This window comes from Dendrobates tinctorius, unplaced genomic scaffold, assembly GCF_039654945.1.
Source record: "Dendrobates tinctorius isolate UK_male_01 unplaced genomic scaffold, ASM3965494v1 ptg000062l, whole genome shotgun sequence".
NCBI lineage: Eukaryota > Metazoa > Chordata > Amphibia > Anura > Dendrobatidae > Dendrobates > Dendrobates tinctorius.
The window spans coordinates 4,348,384-4,372,018 of NW_027361730.1; the positions used below are offsets into that span (position 1 = coordinate 4,348,384).

General features: G+C 44.8%; 1 protein-coding gene across 5 annotated transcripts in view; it reads right to left on the reverse strand.

Moving 5' to 3' along the window:
* PRRT4 (proline rich transmembrane protein 4) overlaps positions 1–19,359 on the reverse strand; it is a 73,579-nt gene extending 54,220 nt beyond the window's left edge. For 2 of the 5 annotated variants that reach the window (XM_073579228.1, XM_073579234.1), the window contains exon 1: positions 19,249–19,359. The gene's annotated coding sequence lies outside the window, so the exon portion shown is untranslated. Of the gene's footprint in view, positions 1–2,570; positions 2,646–2,732; positions 3,565–19,248 lie in introns of those variants that run through there. The other 3 variants (XM_073579229.1, XM_073579231.1, XM_073579230.1) reach the window with 3 other exon arrangements.
* Between the last annotated feature and the right edge of the window lie 4,276 nt (positions 19,360–23,635).

Here is a 23,635-nt window from a genome sequence, read left to right on the forward strand (position 1 = left end):
CCAAGAGTCCGTTGAACAACTACTACACATTAGATGGTTGTCTTAGGGTACCGTTACACATAGCGGAGTACCAGTGATCCCGACTACGATACGACCTGATAAGGATCACTGGTATGTCGCTACATGGTCGCTAATAAGATGTCAAACATTCAGATCTACTCAACGACGCACCAACGATGCGGCGATCTGTATAAGCACCTCGGTGGTCGTTGGGACCTTGTCACACAGCAGCTATTCTGACGACTCAGACCTCGATAGCGTGAGTTCTGAGTCGCCAATGAGGTCGCTCGTCATTGTTATGGCGTCAAACACAACGATGCGCACTGGCCAGCAGGTCACCAACAATCAAAAAATGGCCTGGGACATTTGAGCACGATCAGCGATATCGCAGCGGGGGGCCGGTCGCCGCTATGTGTCACACGTAGCGAGATCGCCGGCGAGGTCGCTGTTGCGTCACAAAATCTGTGATGTTTCAGCGATCTTGCTAACGATCTCGCTATGTGAGACGGGGCCTTTATATCCAACTTTCTTAACAGGCTATGAAACGACCGGCTATTAGCTTGCAAGTAGTGTCTATCAGCAGTTGTTTAACTACCTCGACCATGTAGTGTAAGTGTAAACTCACCTTTATTGTGCATTCACCCTTGTCAATTATTGTGAATGAGTGTTCCTGGGAATGCTCGTTTTCCAGATAATCGGGACAGTGAAAACTGACTGCAGATCAGCTGACATAAAAACGCAACACTTGCTCGTTGGCTGAAATAATTTTTAAACTAGCTTAAAAATGATTGCTCTCGGCAGCACATCACCCTATGTGTACACAGGACATGTGCTGCCAAGAACACTGACAATATATGCGCACAGAACTGTTATCTTTCTGTGGGCAGGGAAAGTGCAGTTGGCCTGTGTAAACAGGCTCTCCAATGTGCATGGATTGGAAAATACCATCAGCTAAAGTAAACCAAGCCTAGTGTAGGTTTGTCAGTTTGCATAGGCCTCTGCATGCAAACTAGAAAGTTCTCATCCAGGTCTTGAAAATGTTGAGCAATTGAAGCAATATATGGAAAAACATTCTCGAGTCCTTGGCAGTCGATACCACCTTTAAGTAAAAGCATCATAGAAAATAACCCGCTTTTAACCAGATATATCTCTTTATTAGGTTTAACACAATATCTGGAGATATATGTTTATGAATGAACATTCTTTTTCTGCAATTATTAAAAGGGTTATGCAACATTTTAAAATTAATATTTTATCCTTAAGACTAGCCAGGAATATTACCGTAGACTAGTTGGGGAGAGCACTGATCAGAAACTCTTCTGAGGCTATGTGCACATTGTGCGTATTCTGTGTAGGAATTTTCCGCGCAGAATTTACTAAATCCGCAGGTCAAATGACCTGCATTTTTCCTGCAGGTTTAGGCTAGTTTCACACTAGCGTTACCGAGCACAGCGCATGGCCGCCGCTAAGCTCTTCCCTGGCCGCGCCCCCTCCGGTCAGCTCCTCCTCTGATCGCATGACGCTGAATGCGATCAGCGTAGCCTATATTTAGCGTTGGGTACACTGGTCGTGTGCTGGCATGATTTTGCCGGCACTTGCACCCTTTTGGCGCTGTGCCGAGCGCACAAAAATGCAACAGAGTGCGTTATTGTGAGCTCAGCACAACGCCAAAAGGGCGCAAGCGCTGGCAAAATCATACCAGCGCACGGTAAGCGTACCCAACGCTAAATATAGGGTATGCTGATCGCATGCAGCGTAATGCGATCATAGGAGGAGCTGACCAAAGGAGGCGCAGCTGTGGGCGGAGTTAGCGGCGGCCCTGCGCCTCCGAACGCTAGTCTGAAAGTAGCCTTAGTGCTTTTTTTGTACTGTTTCACTGCATGTTTTGTGCGGTTTTCCACCTGCGGATTTCTAGAATGGAGCAGGTGGAAAACTGCAGCAAAAGCGCACAAAAGAAGTGACATGCTGCTTTTGTTCATTCCAAACCAAATCAGCGCGGAAAAAAAAAGCAGCATGTGCACAGCGGATTTTGTTTCACATAGGCTTTAATGCTACTGTGCATCATATGCAGTTGTGCTGCGTATACGCAGGGCCAAATCCGCTGTGTATGTGCAGCAGAATCAGCACCGTGTGCACACAGCCTGATCAAGGAGTCTGCAGCACTTTCCATTTCCGCTTACATTGACTGCAGGTTGATTTTTACTTGCCTGTACTGTATTTTTTAGCAGCTGTTCCAAGATATTTCACTGTTTACTATTCATTTTAACAAAACACTGCAAATCATATACTTTAACAATTACAGCACAGGCAATTTCGAAACAGCTTTCAAGCCGCTGTTTATATTGAAGAGGCTGTGTCGCTTATAAAAGCTGACCGAAATGGCTCTCTATAGTTAAGACTCCCACCCACCTAATATTGATCGCTAATTCTATATTTATTTTAAAGTGTAACTAAAGTTTGGAACATTTTCTATTATATATTAGCAGGGTTGGGCCCTGAGGCGTGAGACCCCCACCGATCATTCAAATGACTGCTCAGAAGTGCCCAGCTGAAGAGGCAAAAGCGCCCACCTCCTACCCGAGATTGCCCCATAAATGGAACCCATAGACCTTCCATTGAGTCCGTACTCCACTTCAGAGAAGCTGTGCGCTCCTGCCTCCAGAGCTACGTACTTCTGAGCAGCCTTTTGAGCAGTTTTTGTGTTGTAAGGGAGAAGACCGGGCTGCGGGTACCTGCTTGCTGGGACCGGAACTGTTGAGGCTGCCTTCCTTGTTCCCTGGGGGAAGAAATAGGGGACCGGACAGACCCATGACCCAGGAAGAGGGGGCGTGTTTAGTCAGAGAACCCGGCCGGAAGCTGAGGCAGAAAGCGTGTGCGATCAGTAGGGCAGGTATCGCGCTCCGCACCCGAACAGCTGGGGCTGCAACGGACTGCAGCAGACAGACCCGGTGTCCTAGAGACAGTTTTGGTGCGGGCAGGTTGCGTGCAGCAGGCTGAGAGGAGTGCTCCATCCCCAGAGTACTGGTGCTGCGCAGGCCTGCGTCCGTTAACCCCCGCCTCCAACCGCGGAGACTTGAGAGAGGCGCAGGGTGCCCGGTGACTACCAGAGAGCAAGGTGCCGTTCGCTCCGTGTCCGTGAGTACAGCGCACGTGTCACATAAGAAAAACCGGGTACAGGACAGACACTTGCACCCTGATTTGCCAGTTGATACTTGCCGGTCTACTTTGGACCCGGACAGTGCTGCGACCTTAATTGTCTCGGCCGCATCAACTTATGGACTAGGGGCTCAGAGGAAGGTAATGGAGACCAACCGCTGCCGCCAGAAGACGGATCCTCGCTGTCTACAGGACCTTCCTGGATAAGCACCACGCCAGCCGTTGTTGGTGCTATTGAATTCTCAGCAGGAGTCACAGTCTGAGGAACTTCTGACAGTTAAGTGTTTCACAAAAACTGTTACCTGGTTCATTGTTCCTGAACTTTGCATATCTTTTGCAAATTGAACTGTTTATTTCCTCATTTAACTGTTTTCCTCCCTGCATGGAGTATTCCCCTGTTAAAGTAAATTTATTAACTCTTGCTCTGCCTTCTGTCTGTCACTGCATCTCACAACCTGCTTTCAGTGTCTCATGATCTGCAGGGAATTAAGGGTGTCTGCACACGTTGCGGATTCTGCTGCGAATCCGCAGCGGAATTGGCCCTGTGGATTCGTAGCAGTTTCTGCTGCGTTGTACAGTACCCTTTTAATCTATGTAAAATGAAAACCGCAGTGTGCACGGTGCGGAATTTTCCGCGAAGATTTGCTTCGGTTTCACATCCACAGTATATCACTTCTTTGTGCAGATTCCACAGTGGTTTGGCACCCGCTCCATGACAGGTGTCAAACCGCAGGGGAAAACCGCAGGCTAATCCGCAGATAAACCGCAGGTCTTCTGACCTGCAGATTTACCTACGGATTTAAACAAATCCGAGCGGAAAATTCCACAGCAGAATCCGCAACGTGTGCACACACCCTAAAGGTGCATTCCCATATCCAAGATCCTATCCCAATATGTAGTAGGTGTAATAATCATATTAGCAAATAACTCCAATTAGAAATGTAGTATAATTTTTCTGATTCACTATGTCTCTTCCATCATGTGCAGGCATTGCAGGACCTTATGTATCCATGGCTACACCCACTAGCAACTAGCTAACTGTCACTATATCATTGGTTGCAACCATGGATAGCTAAGGTTCCTGCAATGCCTACACATGAGGCTAGAGACATAGTGAATCAGAAAAACTATACTACATTTCTAACTGGAGGGATTTGCTAATATTATTATTATTACACCTTCTATATGTTGGGATACAATCTTGGAGATTGGAGTACCCCTGTAAAGACCCCTTCTCACATAGCGAGATTGTTAGATCGCTGAAACATCACAGGTTTTGTGACGCAACAGGGACCTCGCCAGCGATCTCGCTACAAGTGACACATAGCGGCGACCCCCCCCCCCCCCGCTGGATATCGCTGATCGTGCTCGAATGTCCTAGGCGATTTTTTGATGGTTGGCGTCCCGCTGGCCAGCATGCATCGCTGTGTTTGACGCCGACGAGCGACCTCGTTGGCCACGCAGAACTCATGGACGCAGGTGGGAGTCGTCAGAATAGCTGCTGTGTGACAAGGTCCCAACGACCGCCGAGGTCGTTATACGGATCGGCGGATCGTTGCTGCGTCGTTGAATAGATCTGCCTGTTTGACAGCTTACTAGCGACCATGTAGCGACGCACCAGGTCGTATCATTGTCGGGATCGCTGGAGCGTCGCTATGTGAAACAGGACCCTGAGCTTACAAGAAATGCTCCAAAGCATTTTTTAAGATTACTTCCCAGCAGAATTAAGCTTATAAAAAATACTCCACAGTTTATTTACACTTTTATATAAACCCTTTCAACCAACAATAGTGTGAATGAGGCCTAAAGTTGTAAATGCATCAGTTTGAAAGCATTATATTTAAAAGGAGGGATTGTACGCTTATCTGTACATTATCACATTAGTGAAGCAATGGAGTGCAGGTGCTATCTACATGTACTCTGGGGATCAGAGGCAAATTCCAGCCTTATCTCACTGGAGACTCAATGACCAGGTCACCAGATTTCTGCTAGGATGTGCCTGAGCAAAATCTGCATTCCTCCTAAAGTTTACACATGTTCCTTATACAGTCTATGCATATCTACATAAACAATGTGTATACCGGTATGTATATTCTGTTGCCTAGTATTTGGAGTAGATTACACCCTGTGAATGGCCCCTGAAATTGTGGCTTACTTATAACCTACATGTGAACTCGTCAGGAATAAAAAGCTTTTATGGACAAAGTTAAACAATGTATTTATAGGCATTCTCCCTATTAAACGACTTTTGATCTACGGGAACCTATTGTCGCTAATGCTTTAATGTAAGGCTTCAGTTCGTTTTTATGAGCGGCTTCCTGCTTTTAAAGGGACAGACCGATTTTGTTCAGCGATAAAACTGTTATTTTTGGTTTCTATGATGGTATGGAAAATCATTCCTTTCCTATTCTGATCGTGTTATTTGCGTTATAATTATCAAAGGGAACAGGTTATACAAGTACATATACAGATACACAGTACAAATACAGGAGCTTCTCACTAAATTAGAATATCATCAACACGTTAATTTATTTCAGTTCTTCAAAACAAAAAGTGAAACTCGTATATTATATGGAGTCATTACAAACAGAGTGATCTATTTCAAGTGTTTATTTCTGTTAATGTTGATGATTATGGCTTACAGCCAATGAAAACCCAAAAGTCATTATCTCAGTAAATGAGAAAACTTTATAACACCAGCTTAAAAACTGATTTTAAAGTCCGAAATGTTGGCCTACTGAAATGTGTGTTCAGTAAATGCACTCAATACTTGGACGGGGCTCCTTTTGCATTAATTATTTCATCAATGCAGCGTGGCATGGAGGCAATCAGTCTGTGGCACTACTGAGGTGTTATGGAAGCCCAGGTTGCTTTGATAGCAGCATTCAGCTCATCTGCATTGTTGGGTCTGGTGCCTCTCATCTTCAGTGGACCTACCCCAGCAGGTGACATGACTCCCCAAACCATCACTGATTGTGGAAACTTCACACTAGACCTCAAGCATCTTGGATTGTGTGCCTCTCCACTCTTCCTCCAGACTCTGGGACCTTGATTTCCAAATGAAATGGAAAATTTACTTTCATCTGAAAACAACACCTAGGACCACTGAGCAACAGTCCAGTTCTTTTTCTCCTTGGCCCAGGTAAGACGCTTCTGGTGTTGTCTATTGGGCATGGTGGCTTAGTGGTTAGCAATGCAGCCTTGAAGGCTGGGGTCATGGGTTCAAATCCAACCAAGGACAACATCTGCAAGGAGTTTGTATGTTCTCCCCGTGTTTGCGTGGGTTTCCTCCAGGTACTCTGGTTTCCTCCCACATTCTAAAGACATACTGTGAGCCCCAATGGGGACAGTGCTGATAATATTTGTAAAGCGCTGTGGAATTAATAGTACTATCTAAATGAGTAAAATAAATGAGTGGCTTGAGGCAAGGAATGTGACACTTGTAGCCCATGTCCTGGATACATCTGTGTGTTGTGGCTCTTGAAGCATTGACTCCAGCAGCAGTCCACTCCTTGTGAATCTCATCCAGATATTTGAATGGCCTTTTCTTAACAATCCTGGCTGCGGTTATCCTGGTTGCTTGTGCACCTTTTTCTACCACACTTTTTCCTTCCACTCAACTTTCCATTAATATGCTTTGATACAGCACTCTGATCAGCCAGCTGTCACGATGACCCGTCCTGTGTGACGCGACCCGAAGGCCGGTAGCTAAAACAACAAGACGCGGCACGTGATACTGTCCTGCGTGACACGGCCCGCAGGCCGGTAACTAAAACAAGAAGACACGGGAAAGGGCAAACAGTTACAACAGTGGGCCCTGCGATATGGAAAGGGGACCTGGAGGACCTCCTGCACTCCCCTGAGTCAGTGTCCCTAACGCTCCTAACGTTCCTTATGCCGGCTCCGCACCGGGTGCCGATCAGGAACCTGTCGCCCTAGCACACCCTACCCCTATCCCTTGCTAGGGAGCTGGGTGGCACAGGCACTGGCCCCACCGCTGCACTAATACACACTAAGGCCTGTTTTACACATCAGTTTTTTTTGTCAGTTAAAATCCGCTAAAATGGCAGAAAACGGATCCGTTCCTGTACTGACCACAACGTTTGGCACCGGACCGTTGTTTTAACGGATCCGTCGAAGGAAGAATTTTAAAGGAACCGCTGCCTGGGGAGGAGAGAGAGAGAGAGAATTTTTTTCAGTCGCCGGAACAGGGTTTAGGGTTAAATTTACGACTGAGGCAAATCCTCCGGGCATGCGCAATGTAAAATGCGGATCCGGCCGCCCGAAAAAACGTTGCATTGTCCATCCAGGCATGTCGGCGGATGCCAAAATTTTGGCGGATCCGCAAAAAAACGGATCCAACGGATGGCCATCCGTCAAGATCAATTCAATGGGGAAAAAAAGCGGATCCGCCAAGCAAAATTGCGGATCCGTTTTTTTTGCAAAATGGCGGATTTTGACTGATTTGAAAAAACTGATGTGTGAAACAGGCCTAAGGAAAAACACAAACAGGGAAACACCACTTAGCTTTACTCTGTTGCACTTGCTCCTGGCAACAGAGTCCGCCACCAGAATGCAGCTCTCCTCCTGAATGGCTGCCACCAAGCTCTGTCAGAGCTACAAGGAATCCCGTGTTTGAGACTCTTAAATGAGGCTCCACGGACTTTATTTGCATATTTGTATTTCCCAGGGATCAATGCAACTAGGATTTCACCGATTGAGCGCCTTTGCCGGCTGCCGCAGTGTTTTCTTTGACTAGTCTCCCTGAGGTCAGTGATTGTTTTGTGATGTTGGTCTACTAAGCATTGCTCCCATCCTACTCCACACTGATGAGGGGCAACACCCCAAAACAGCTGTCTGTGGATGGATACCTGGCCTTGGTATTTCCCTTGTCATATCTGTAAACTTGTAAAGAGCTGTATATTGACTTAAAGGGCCACTTAATATGGTGGGAATGGTGGTTTCCGAAAGGAGCCACTCCTTGGCTGGATCCTTCCCTGGAGGAAGATCTGGCTAGTCCCGTGTTTGAGACTCTTAAATGAGGCTCCACGGACTTTATTTGCATACAAGGAAATCCCCTATGACTCCTTCCACACCAGGGCTAAGACAGTGCTGCAAAGAACGCTCTCCAGCTCCTTCCTCCACCGCGTGCGGCATCGCTGTGTTCAGCGCAGATTCATGTCAAAAATAGAATTAAAATAAAAAATATTGTTATTCTCACCTTCCGATGTCCCGCGCAGCATTCCCGCCTCTCTCCACGCTCCCTTCCCAGTAATCCTTTGCGAGAATTACCACAATGACGTCCGTTCTCGCGGGATCGCGAAGTCTCGCGGTCATTCTTGCAAAGGATTACTGGGACCAGAGCGTGGAGAGAGGCGGGAATGCTGCGCGGGACGTTGGAAGGTGAGAATAGTAATATTTTTTTTTTTTTTTTTAATATTTTATCGCTGATCGCTGGTCTCCCGCCTGTCACACACAGCGATGCGTGCTGGCCAGCGGGAGATCAGCGACGAAAGAAATGTCCAGAGATTTCCCAGAGCGATCAGCGATACCGGCAGGGGGGCCGGTCGCTGATCGCTGTCACAGACAGCGATGTCGCTGGTGAGATCGCTGTTGTGTCACAAAACTTGTGACTCAGCAGCGATCTCGCTAGAGAGATTGCTATGTGTGACGGGGCCTTTAGGAAGCCTTTGTAGGTGTTTTTTGTTAATTATTTTAATTTACTGAGATAATGACTTTTGGGTTTTCATTGGCTGTAAGCCATAATCATCAACATCAACAGAAATAAATACTTGAAATAGATCACGCTGTTTGTAATGACTCTATACAGTATGAGTGTCACTTTTTGTATTGAAGATCTGAAATAAATTAACTTTTTGATGATATTCTAAGAACCCTTGTATCTCGTCATCCCAGAAAAGGTGTAACGAGCATACTGTCCCAAATCAAGGCAGTTTTATTGCATATGTCCTTTTTATTTATTAGTGTGTGGTCTTTTATATACGATAGCTATGAAATTCTATCGTTACAATATAATAATGTCATTCTGTGCCGGCGTATATTCTGACTTTTATCATACATCCTATTATAAACTATTGCTGAATGTGTAGCAGCTGTTCAGCTAAGATCGCCTGTATATTTTTTTTGCTATAAATCCTTTGTAGGGGTTATTCTTCACAAGCAGTTCTAAAAGTTTCCACTGAAACTAGATGAAAAGTCCCATTATCATTATTATTTTTTTTGCATTAAATGAATATCTTTCAGGAACATCTTTTGACTAAAGATCCTAACAGAACGATCCCAGGCGAGAACATGAAGTCAATTGTGTGGAACATACTTAGCTGCTAAATAATGGAATAGGCAGCCTTGTATGCGTTAATGTTTTATGTGGCTAGGGGTATGACATGCATGGTGGGTGAAAGCGTGCCTCATATATGGTGTCACACTGCCTACCTGTTACATACAATACAACACAAAACAAATTGCTGTGTGGGTTGCAGTTCTCCATCAGTGCTATGATTCATACTCATTTCAATTCAGTTTATGAAAAGCACAAAAATGAAAAAATATTTAATGTGTAACACAAGCGAAGGAGGTGGAGGTGGAATGTGCTTTTATGCAGACCTAGATCTGCCCGGCAATTGATTAGTAAATAGACCTTAACTACCTTTTAGTTCCAGCTTCTTGGGAAATAAGCACGCAGTAACTGGTAGTCATTGCGTTCCGCATGCATCATCCAGATTTATTGTCAGTATTAGTAATACAGTTCGTTCTTTCTATTATTCCACTTGTTTTAAAAGCTACCACACATTGTGCTTTGGTCGGTGCCGTTCATTGTATTTTTATTCATTCATACAGAATATAACAAGTTCCATTTTCTCATTTTTTCCTCCATGTATTTACTGTGCTTTGTTTAATTGCTACAAATGTTAGATGGACATTAAAGTGAATGTGTCATCAGGTTTTTACGACCACATCTGAGAGATGCATAATGTTGGGGCAGCGACCCGGATTCCGGCGATGTGTCACTTACTGGGCTACTTGCTGCCATTTAGATAAAATCACTGCTGAAGATCTACCAGTTTTCTGAATGTTGAACTTTGTATAACTTGACCCACATCACTGACTGGCTGATTTCTGCCCATGTACAGTGTATAGAGAAAGCTGCCAATTAGTGGTGGTTGGTGTGAAGTTATACAGAGCTCATGAATAAGCTGGACTACATGGCAGCCGGTCTAGTAATGATAGTCTGCTGGCAACATAGTGATTTTATCAAAGATACAGCAGGCAGCCCAGTAAGTGACACATTGCTGGAATCAGGGTCTAGATCTACACATTGCTGCTCTCAGATTAGGTGCTAATAACCTGGTGAGATTCCCCTTTAAGGGGTTGTCTGGGACTATACTATTATGTTATTAATGACCTTTGATACTATACCTTCACATCAGATAATACATAACATTCAGCAATTTTCAATTAATTTTAACACTTGACTCTGATAAGGCTACTTTCACACATCAGTTTTTTGCCGTCAGGCAGGATCCGGCTTTTTTTAGAAAAAACGGATCCGGCATAAATTTTGGAGAACTGTAGAAACGGATCCGTTTTTTTGCTGGATCCGTCTCTGTTCCTGGCGGCTGGCCAATTGGATCTGAGCATGCGCAGACTTAAAAAAAACCGGATCCGGTGGCTGGATCCGTCTTTTTCTGGATCCGGCGCATTCCGGCGCCCATAGACTTTCATTGTAGCAAAAAGCTGGAAGTGCCGGATCCGGCGCTTCCGGCTTTTTCGCCGGAGACAAAAAACGTTACAGTAGCCGTTTTTTCCAGACGCCGGAATGAGACAAGTTGCCGGATCCGGCAAAAAACGGATGAAACGCAATGCCATCCGGCACGATCCGGCGCTAATGCAAGTCAATGGGGAAAAACCGGATCCGGCATTGCATTTTGCCGGATCCGGTTTTACAAAAAAAAGCCGGATCGCGCCTGAAGGCAAAAAACTGATGTGTGAAAGAGGCCTAACTCAGCGTGTGAATACTTGCAGATGACTACTTTAGCTTTGATTTAAAATGCACACATGCCATCTTTCAATGTATGCACCATTTTGGCTTTTCTTAGGGCCCCTAAGCCATGTGACCACAACTTCAACTTCATTGTAATAAGAAAAAATCACCACCCAAAATATTTGCTTCACTCTTTTTTCAAGCTATAGTTTACACAACTCTCAAATGTTCTGAAATGTATACACAAATTCAGTACTGCATAGTGGCTCAGTGGTTAGCACTGCAGCCTTGCAGCCCAGGGTCCTGGGTTCCTATCTTATAACATCTGCAAGGAGTTTGTATGTTCTCTGTGTATTTGTGTGGGTTTCCTCCAGGTACCCTATTTTCTCTCTCACTCCAAAGACATACTGATAGGGAATTTAGATTGTGAGCCCCATCGGGGACAGTGCCATAAATGTCTGTAAAGCGCTGTGGAATATGATGGTGCAGTATAAGCAAAGCATAATAATGCATTACTTGGCTTATGAGTAGTAGGGGGCTTTTCTGACTCTCGTCGGTCAGATGATATTTGGAGAGAAGGATTAAGCAAGTTGAATTACAGTGTCCAATACTTTTGTTTCTCCCTGGACACAAGCTGTCATCAGAAGTACCTGGCACCTGGCTAATCGTTCTCTCCCAACTCCTCCATATATTGCGTGCTCCTTCTGCCATGCGCTCCTATATTCTCTATGAGCCAGCTCCTGACAGACTCATCTGGTGGCGATTTATCTTCTCGAGAACAGAAAGACCTGCAATCTGAAATTGGACATGCCAGATTCTTATCCCCCCAACATCATCTTTTAAAGGGGCCTTTACACATAGCGAGATCGCTAGCGATATCGCTAAAGCGTCACTGATTATGTGTGATACTTACCTCCGACCGGCTCCCCCGCTGTCTGTCGCTGATCGCGCAGCTCCATTTCTCGGCGGCCGCTTCCTGCTGGCGCCGACGAGGGACGCGTGGACGCGGGCGGGAGGATGTCAGGATCGCCGCGTCTGAAAGGTAAGTAACGACCGCTGCTGCGTCGCTACATCGCTGTGAGATCTGCCTGTGTGGCAGCTCACTAGCGACCATTTAGCGATGCACCAGCGATCCTGACCAGGTTGTATCGTTGTCGGGATCGCTGGTGCATCGCTAAATGTAACGGGGCCTTTAGAGTCAGGAGTCCCATATACATTGGACTGTTGGCTGAGACCACTGATCTTGGCAGGATCAGCCACTGTTAGGGCCCCGTCACACATAGCGACTCACCAGCGATCCTGACAATGATATCAATTTGTCAGGATCGCTGGTGTGTCGCTACATGATCGCTGGTGAGCTGTCAAACAGGCAGCTTCACCAGCGATCAGCACCAGCGACGCCGAGCGCGCTGCTTTGAAACCCGACGTTTACCTTGGTTACCAGCGCGCTGATCGCTGGTCGTTGCTCTCCCGCCTGCCACACGCAACGATGCGTGCTGGCCAGCGGGAGACCAACGACCCAAAAAAAAAGTCCTGACCTTTCATGAATGATCAGCGATACCCGGCAGGGGGGCCGGTCGCTGATAGCTGTCATACACAGCGATGTCGCTGGTGAGATCGCTGTTGCGTCACAAAACTTGTGACTCAGCAGCGATCTCACTAGCGAGATCGCTATGTGTGACGGGGCTTTAATCTAACATGTATGGGGTTTTTACTCTCCTCTTCTTATTGAAAATAACTGTATGCTGTTGACCAAACAAGCAAGTCAAAGTAAACTAATCCACGTTGCTTATTTCTGGGCTACTAAACAGCTCATATTGGTTTCTAGAGTCCTCGTATAAACACGGACCTTACCTGAGGCCTAAAACAGTGATCAGTAGAGATGAGCAAAGTTGTTTGGATCCGGTTCCGAATACGATCGGCATCGAATATTGTTTTTTCAATATTCGTCAAACACAGCCGAACGTCATTAGATTCAATGGGAGTAGAAATTACCGAATATGCTCGGAACCAATCATAAGACATACATTCGGCACAGATAGTGTTTGAATATTGCTCGAATATGTCAAAGTCAGATTCAGGGACAAAATCCAAACAAATTAGCTCATCTCTAGTGATTAGTCAATTAGATATTTTTCTAGACTAGAAAATTTCAGCAAACATTTCTCAGTTGTTATGAAATCTCTGAAATGATATATTACTTTTGTACAAACTTTACAGTATCGATTCCTAATTGTAATACTATAGTTGAGCCCTTAAATAAAACCCCTGCATTCTCTCATTTTGCATTCTTGATGGGATTTGTTGACCGTCTTTCCTGCCCAGTTACCTGTCCAAGTTTACACCAGCAGGCTAACCTACATGGGCCACCATATTCTTGAAGCCTTTTTAATTAGTAAAACAAATAAAAAATGTCACACTGACACGCACCGGACTGCGAATATCGTGAGGCACAGAATTGTGCACATTCCTACAGCTACAGTCAGTGGATAGAAGTTAGAAATGGTTTAACATAGCCAAGGGGCATGGAGCAGGTGTATAATTCTGTTAGAACGTGAGAGGTCTACTGCAGCGGGAACATGGCTATCGATGTGTATACCAATCATCTAATACATATTTTAGTGTCCACCAGTAAAGATATCTTATGGTAAAGCATGCATTGACTATAAATGATATCTACATTGCAGTATCGCAAGACCACATCTAGCAAAGCTGTAGGCTTCGCAAGGACTTCATCTCAAAGGCCCCAATACACATTAAACTAAAGCCAGCCATCACCGCCGATGACAGCGAGATCAGCTAACAGTCTAATGTGTAGGGGGGGTCTCCTGACTCCACCCCTCCCCGACAGATAATATGTATGTCGGATTTACGTTGGGAGATTTGTTCTCTGGTAGATAAGCCACCACCTGAAGAGTCTGACAGCATCTCTCTTATAAAGAACGCAGGAGTGCTTGGATGAGCATTAAGGCCCCCATATATATTAGACTAATGTTGTCTGAATCCTGCGCTATCGACGGTCTAATGTGTATGAGGGTGTCAGCCGACTGATCGTCGGGAGAGATGTCCATCGCCCATGTCCTCTTGTGTATGAGAGAGTCAGCTGAGATGGCTGTTGGTTGAATAACATTGTTCAACAGACAGACATCTAATGTGTATGGCAAGCTTTTCTGTATATAGGTAAATTGGGAAAGAGGTGCAACTGGCAGAGAGGGCGTGCTGTCAGGCCACCTAAAGCAGAGGTCTAAGGAGCCTCCCAAGTGTGGATTCAGCTGTTCTCAGAGTTGGTTTGTCAAATTGAGGGGAAATGTGTGAGGATACAGTATGGGTGAGGGGAGGAGTATATGTGTGAGCAGACAGTATGGGTGGAGGGGGAAAGTGTGAGGAGACAGTATGTGGGGGGATATGTGAGGGGTCAGTAGGTAGAAAATGTGAAGGGTCCATATAGGGTGAGAAATGTGTGAGGGAGCAACATGGGGAAGGAAAATGTGAGAGATAGTATGGGTGAGAAAAGTGTGAGGGGGCACAGTATTTTGGAGGGAATGTGATGACGGGGCACAATACAGAGATTTGGCAGTATAGGTGAGACACAGTGAGAGGGGACAGGGAGAAGATGAAGCTCAGTATAGAAAAGAAAAGAGTGTAGAGGCAATATTTTTTTTAGCAGAGAGCAGTGTAGAGGTCATGTACTATAAGAGGGATAATGTGGGGATCAGATTTTATGCGGGGGGGGGACTGTGAGGGGAAAAAATTCAGGGAAACAGAGTATGGCAAATATTTTTTATTCAGGAGCATTATAACAACGCTGTTATTTTTAAGGGCACAGAGTCAGGATGTGCAGCAGAAGACTGAAGAAAAGAAAAGTCTGCAGAGAGAAGCTCTGGATGTGAAAAGCCATCATGGCGTCTGAACAAGATGGAGACGGAAAGAAAGAGAATGACTCCAATCAGAGAATATGTCACCTATAAGGTACCTGGATATAAATGTTTATTTGTGATAGTGACTGTTTCTCATCAGTACTGTGGTTCCTGTATAGTTTGATGATGGCTGTTAACAACAACTGCCAGTATCTCCTTACATACTGTATCTCTCATCCTGTCTCAGTATGATTTGCCTCTCATCCTGTCTCAGTATAACTCCTTACATATAGTATGTTAAAGACATACTGGGAACTGTAGCTGCATGCAATACATCTGTATATGGGGCTTTCCTGACATTACAATTGATCGCTGTACTAAGCTTGGTGCTGTATTCATGTACTGATGGTAATTCTGTTGAAGAATTCATGTACTGATGGTAGATCTGGGGATGTTGAATTTCTGTTTTGTTGGAAGTTCTGGTGATATATTCCTGTACTGATGGTGCTTCTAGTGATATATTCCTGTACTGATGGTGCTTCTAGTGATGTATTCCTGTACTGATGGTGCTTCTAGTGATGTATTCCTGTACTGATGGTGCTTCTAGTGATGTATTCCTGTACTGATGGTGCTTCTAGTGATGTATTCCTGTACTGATGGTGCTTCTAGTGATGTATTCCTGTACTGATGGTGCTTCTAGTGATGTATTCCTGTACTGATGGTGCTTCTAGTGATGTATTCCTGTACTGATGGTGCTTCTAGTGATGTATTCCTGTACTGATGGTGCTTCTAGTGATGTATTTCTGTACTGATGGTGCTTCTAGTGATGTATTCCTGTACTGATGGTGCTTCTAGTGATGTATTCCTGTACTGATGGTGCTTCTAGTGATGTATTCCTGTACTGATGGTGCTTCAAGTGATGTATCCCTGTACTGATGGTGCTTCTAGTGATGTATTCCTGACTGATGGTGCTTCTAGTGATGTATTCCTGTACTGATGGTGCTTCTAGTGATGTATTCCTGTACTGATGGTGCTTCTGATTATGTATTCCTGTACTGATGGTGCTTCTAGTGATGTATTCCTGTACTGATGGTGGTTCTGATTATGTATTTTTGTAATGATGGTGGTTGTGAAGCTGTATTTCTGTAATATTAATAGTTCTGATGATGTAATGCTGTGCTTGGTTCTGATGCTATACTTATCAGTAACTTGTCAGATAACGTGATATATGGCTATGCTAATAAAGTACTGTGCCATCTGACAGTTAAGGATTACCACATCAGTATTTATGTTAAGACCATTAATTATAAAAAATTAAGCACTGTGGCATGTCAAATCCTAAAAGCGAGTAATACACTCTCTGTCAGGATTCTGCTTGCTAGTTCCAACAGTCATCACGTGATCACACGTGATTTTCTTACTTTTCATACACTGGACACATGCCATCTAGCTTCTCCTGTTTCTCTCAATGAAGCCGCCGCCGGTGATGCAGTATTTAACTGAACAATGAGAGAATTGGGAAGAGTAGCTTGTCGGCATGTGACTAAGTATTCAAATTGCTTATGAGTGGTCACATGATGATCACTCAAACCTTATAAGCTGTGTATATGAGGGGGCTTATAACTGAATTTTTGCTTTGTGTGCCAGAAAATCTAGATTTGCCTCTGCAGGCCAGACCTGCAGTAATGTAATGAAACCTTTAGCCATCATGGTGCATTGCACGTAACTGTGTGAGTGCCACATCATACAAGCCTTATCTGTGTGTATTTATAATACGAATAAATAGCTAATAGATAATTCTAACCATCTACCCCCTCTTACTATAGATGTGTGAGTTGGCTGAGCTGAGCACTCCTGTGTATGGAAGAATCTAGGGAAATAACCTTTGGACAAGCAATCGTTTGGTCATATCTGATGTATCTGAGGGCATATAGCTAAGCTTTGTTGTGTGAGCAAGTCAGGAGACACCTGTGAATGCTACCTAAAGTGTATGCGCAATTTTAGTTTCATTCATGTTAATCGTCTATGCTCAAGTGACTTTGTTTCAATGAGAGTATTGGGAGAAACTCCTCTCAAGTCCAATTATGCCAACTAGCTCATGGGAGCAATGCTCTATTGTAAAGAATACTAGAGTCATGCTTTCTTTAACATTTTAAGTGGTTTCACCTCTCCCGCGTTCTCACCCACAGCATCCCATCCTAGGGTATTGGTCAACATCAAAGGGACTGAAACAGAGTATATAAGGAAACTTTATCTCTTAAGTTTTACGTATTTGTGTCTTTATGGATTAGTTTAAAATGGCCATAATGACGTGAAAGAAATGGGCTGACAAACGGGTTATTCATTGGTGAATAAACTGCATCCCGATGTAAGTGGTTACGACCAGCCCAAAAAATCTAACCTGCCTGATTGGTCTTATGAACGGTAGGTGATCAGCTGAAACGAACAATCGTTCATTTCAAAGAATTGTTCACTTTACCGACACAGCATACGATTATTCTTTGTCGTCAAAATGGGTGGTTTCAGATGACTTTTCACTGATGTGAAACCATCTCATAAGTAGGTTGTCAAACTCTCAGTTTAATAAAGCAAAGTCGTACTGTCAGGATACATTTCCTATCTGTGAACTTTAAATCTATGCTTTGTCATTTCATTACATTTATGTTCACTCCAACCTTGAGCATATAACTTGTTTCAAGAGCATATAATGTCTGGCTATGTTGATATCAATAAAAATAGATTTTACAAAAAAAAAAAAAAAAGACGTGGTTCAATATGGCTGCATCCCAGTATGGCATGAATTTCATGTATCATGGAGTATCCTTTAACATACAACACAAGTTTCAATATCCAAGCACTGATTTTTTGCTCATAGGAGCCCAAGGTAGTGGGACCATAATGGTCTCGAGACAACTGAGCTCCTGCAATAAAAATGTTCTGTCTGCACTGAATTAAATCATATACTCTAGTTGCTACTCTGGACTACATTCACTATAGACTTTATTTTCCATCTCTTTCGACACGTCACAGAGATGTCAGGAATGATAGGGTTTAAGAAACGATAAAGAGTCTAGATCACAAGAGTCTAGATCACTTGGATCTGAGCTTCAGAAAAGCCAAAAGATGGAAGTGCCCCAACGTATCATCATGAATAGCTGCATAGGATGGTTCTCAAAGCTGAAGTGGTGGTATACTTGTATGACCTTCATAGGTAATACAGTGGCAAGGTGAAAGAATTACAATTTACCCTAGGGTGGAGAAAATATACATGTCCTTAGGGCCGACAAATCCAAGGAACCGGTGAAATTTGCCACTAGCATCTTTCTTTTATGGACCTTGATTCTGTTTTGCTGTGCCACAAACCTGATAGATTTACTGCCTCCAAACATCTAATTTGTCCACCACTGCAGCGATACAATGGTCCACGAATGCACCCACCAAAACAACAGCTATTATACGACTGATAGTATCAGTATTTGCTCCACAGCAAGTGCCCACTTCTTGGGCATCTAAATGGGCAGATGTATCATTTCATTCTTGTGTATTGGAAATCCACATGTAGCTGCGAATGTTCGGTTCTAGTAAATTGCAGCATTTTACTCAATCATCCTAATCGTAAATTGCAGGAAAATACAAAACATCTGTGTCGAATGTAGCAGAGTCGCGTAAGGAAACATCGTGTAAGCTGTCAGGCAGACTAACATTGGCAAATGGCTTTATGAGGTTAATTTACCAATGTATCCAATGGGTTAACATGTACAGAGTGCACAAGAAAGGTATACAGCAGCCATGCCCCGCATGGCCAGAGTGATCTATGGAGAAGGCTATTGATTTTCTAGAAGCAGGGCACTTATAATTGTATATAGATTGGAAAAAATATGTGCAAATTGGACTTGTATCATCATGTGTCGGGAATCCACCGGAGCAGGCTCAATGCACCATTATCATGTACGACTTGTCCAATTGTCAGATACGATCAGTGACGATATGAAGAGATTTCAGAATCTATCGGTTCTGCCAGACGACTAATTGTCATGATGGCACGAGCGCTCCTCATTCTATGGCCAGTGCGGTGAGAAGAGCGCAGTGTGTACGAGCCCCAGCCAGCTCACTAGTGGCGGCCACACACGACGCACTTAGACTGCAGCAAGGCTGGGAATGTACCCACACACATGTCCAAATCCTGGGAAGTCCTAGATACGGTGAAAGCACACATGTAACAGCGTCACTTACCGGTCCCCATCCATGCTGAGCCCGCTCTCTGCACTGCATCCCACCTCATCTCGCCTCACTATGCTTTCCATTACCGAGCCAGCCCCATGTCGGAGTTTCTCCCTCCTTCCCTCCCCCACCTACCTCACAGTCATCCCCCTCCTCCTCCTCTCTGTCACTAGATCTCCCTCCAGCTCCCCTCCCAGTCACTGTCTCCTCTGCCTATGATAGTGTACCCACCACTGTGCTGTTTACAGGACCGGCATTACTGTGGCACCCCAGCATTGATGACTGAGGGGGCCCCAAGCTTCCCTGCACCGAGACCCAGGAGCTTCAAGTTGTGCTCTGATTCCAGGGTTCCGAAATTCCTGGAGCGTCCATAAAACTGTAGCATTCCCCCCCTCCCAAGATGTGTAAAGTCGCACAGAGCCGTAGTTATGACCGAGCTTCTGTCCAATTTGGATCTGGTGTTTTCCAGACAATGGGCGTCCCAGTCCCAGCGTGCTGTAGGGTGTGGGGTGCAGTCTTTTGTTCCCCTGTGCACTATGGTAAAGGTGTGAAACCGCTGCGGAATCCGCCCAAACAATTGACATGCTGCGGTTTATAAACCGCAGCAAAACCGCGCGGAAAAAAATGCAGCGTTTTTGAAAACCCATAGGGTTTCATTGTACTGTACCATGTCAGCGGAACTGCTGCGTTTCCACAGGGCCAAAACCGCTGCAGAAACGCAGCAGAATCCGCAACATGTGCACATAGCCTAACAGGCAAACAATTACTAGACAGTTCAAGTTTATCAGGCAGGTACAAGTGGGATAGGGAATAGCAATTCACATTTTCACTCTTCTTAGCACAACTCCTCTTCAGTCCTGTCGCTAGCTCATCCTGGACCACCCCAAAGCCCACTGATTCTAACAGTCTCAGGGATTTCTAGTCCACCTCAGTAGTGCACCTGAGACCTGACACCACCTTCCGTCTATGTGGGTCCCTGTCCATCTTTCCAGAAGAAACAATGTGTCAAGCAGCCCCTATCAGGACTGCCGCCAGGAATTTCGGGGCCCCATACTGGCAAATTTTTCGGGCCCCCTTGAGACTCTCCCAGGCTCCCCCCCAGCTCTGCCTCCAACCCTCAAACCTTCCACAGTCCCACCACCCACTCTTAGAAAATCTCCACTTCTGCACTACGTCCTCGCCAATCACACATTAACAGTTCACATTTAACACCAGATCACATAGCGAGCCAGCAGCTCTCACTTTGGCTAAAAGATTTTTTTAAGCCTCCACCACAACAAGGTAGACTCGTTTGGCCGGGCCATACACTACTCTAACCTATTAAACATTTCTTAAGATATCCTGTACTCTTTTTAGATATATTTTTATGATTCTTTAAGGGAATGTGTCACATACATTTTTTAAAATGAACAATAATACCACATACAAGAAACTACCACACCATGGCTGGACCACATATTATTACCATATAGTGACCAATAACACCGCATACAAGGGACAAATACTGCCACACCATGACCAGACCACATATTACCACCACATAGTGACCAAATAAAACCACATGCAAAGGACAAATACCGCTACACAATGGCCTGACCAAATATTACCACTACATAGTGACCGACTAATACCACATTCAAGGGACAAATACCACAACACCATGACCGGATCACATAATACCACCACATAGTGACCAAATACTACAATACTGATAAAACACAATACTAATTTTACCATAAGTGCCATTATACACAGGTATAGTACACAGTTTACAGCATCAGTGTACACGTAATACAGTGATCACCGGTGATATTATACACAGGAGCTCTGTATATAGCATATAGTGTACAAGTAATACAATGTTCACCAATGACATACACAGGATCTCTGTATATAGTGTCACTGCACAGATAATAGTGATCACCAGTGACATTATATACAGGAGCTCTTTATATAGTATACAGTGTATAGTGTCAGTATACAGGAAACACACTGACTCACCGGTGACATCTCTAGTTGAAGTCCTTCATCTTCATCCAGCACAGTCCGCCATCACTTCTTCCAGCCAGGACTTGTCTCTGCAGAAAATAACACAGTTATCTAGAGCACATTCACCAATTTTTCCCCAACCTCCACACTACGCCAGATGAAGAAAAAAAGCGACCGTGTCGCCCTGCACAGTAGCAGGATCTCCCCTCCCCCACACTGAAAACAGTATCCTCAAAAAAATAGCCTTCAATTAGCCCCTAAAGTAATAATGCCACACATTCTGGTCCCCACTTCTCCTCCCATTCTGGACCCCAATGTGTCCTCCCATTCTGCCTCATGTCTCTCAATACTGCCCCCATGCATCTCTATATTGCTCCAATGTCTCTCCATACTGCCCCCATAGTCATTCATATTAGTATAATGCACCCCAAAGTCATATATAATAGTATAATGCACCCTATCTAATATATAAAGCTCAAGTGTGTGTGTATGTATGTATGTATGTATGTATGTGTGTATGTCCGTATGTCCGGGATTGGCATCTGCACCGTCGCAGCTACAGCCAGAAAATTTGGCACAATCACACGTCTGGACCCCGAAAGTGTCCTAGGCTATGTTGTGAGGCGAAATTTTGACCCCGTGCGTTCCAATTCACCAAACAATTTTGCCCCTATCTACATAATGGGGAAAATGTGTGTGTGTATTAAGCCCCGCCCCTCATTATGATGTCATAATGGTTGCCATGGCGACGCTGATGTCATCATAGGTTGCAAGCCCCGCCGCTCATTATGATGTCATTATGGTTGACTATGGAATGGAGGATGTGTGATGGGAATATGGGCACTGGACTATGGGATGGAGGATATGTATGACGGGTATATGGGCACGGGACTATGGGATGGAGGATGTGTGATGGGTATATGGGCACTGGACTATGGGATGGAGAATATGTATGATGGGTATATGGGCATGGGACTATGGGATGGAGGATGTGTGATGGGTATATGGGCATGGGACTATGGGATGGAGGATGTGTGATGGGTATATGGGCACTCGACTATGGGATGGAGGATATGTATGATGGGTATATGGGCACGGGCCTATGGTATCGTAGATATGTATGTTGGGTATATGGGCATGGGACTATGAGATGAAGGATATGTGATGGGTATATGGGCACTCGACTATGGGATGGCGAATATGTATGATGGGTATATGGGCATGGGACTATGGGATGGAGGATGTGTGATGGGAATATGGGCATGGGACTATGGGATGGAGGATGTGTGATGGGTATATGGGCACTCGACTATGGGATGGAGGATATGTATGATGGGTATATGGGCATGGGCCTATGGTATCGTAGATATGTATGTTGGGTATATGGGCACGGGACTATGGGATGGAGGATAATTATAATTTGCTATAACTAACCACAGTTAGTTAAAATGCCCGGGCAGCGCCGGGCTCTTCAGCTAGTAGTCATATATAGCAGTATAGTGCACCCCGAAAGCAATATAATGCACCCCAATAGTAGTATAATGCACCCCCATAGTAGTATAATGCACATCCATAGCAGTATTATGTACCCCCATAACAGTGTAATGCACCCCCATAGCAGTATAATGCACCCCTATAGCAGTATAATGTACCCCCATAGTAGTATATTGCACCCCCTTACCAGTATAATGCACCCCCATAGCAGTATCATGCACCCCCATAGTGGTATAATGCACCCCCATAGCAGTATACTGCAGCCCCATAGCAGTAGAATGCAGCCCCATGGTAGAATAAGGCACCTCCATAGTAGTAGTAGGCCCCACCATAGCAGTATAATGCAGTCCCATAGCAAAATAATGCACCCCATAGGAGTATAATGCACCCCCCATAGTAGTATAAGGCACCTCCATAGCAGTATAATGTACCCCCATAGTAGTATAAGGCACCCCCATAGCAGTATAAGGCTGTGTGCACACGCTGCGGATTAATCCGCACGGATTTTGCAAAAACCGCAGATAATCCGCAGGTCCAAAGACCTGCGGATTATCTGCGGTTTTGCCTGCGGTTTGGTCCTGCGGATTCACTATCTCCACAATGGTGCAATTCTTTCTGCGGATTCAAAACCGCAGCAAATCCGCGCGTTTTTTTCCGCAGCGTCGGCACAGCGTTTTTTTTTTCCCATTCAAATGAATGGTACTGTACACCGCAGCTAAAACTGCTGCGTGTCCGCAGCGGCCAAAACCGCTGCGGAAACGCAGCGGAATCCGCAGCGTGTGCACACAGCCTAATGCACCCCCATAGTAGTATAATGCAGCCCCATAGTAGTATAATGCATCCCCATAGCAGTATAATGCACCCCATAGTGCAGCTTTACAAAAAAAATTAGTTTCTCCTTACCTGGCCGAGGTCC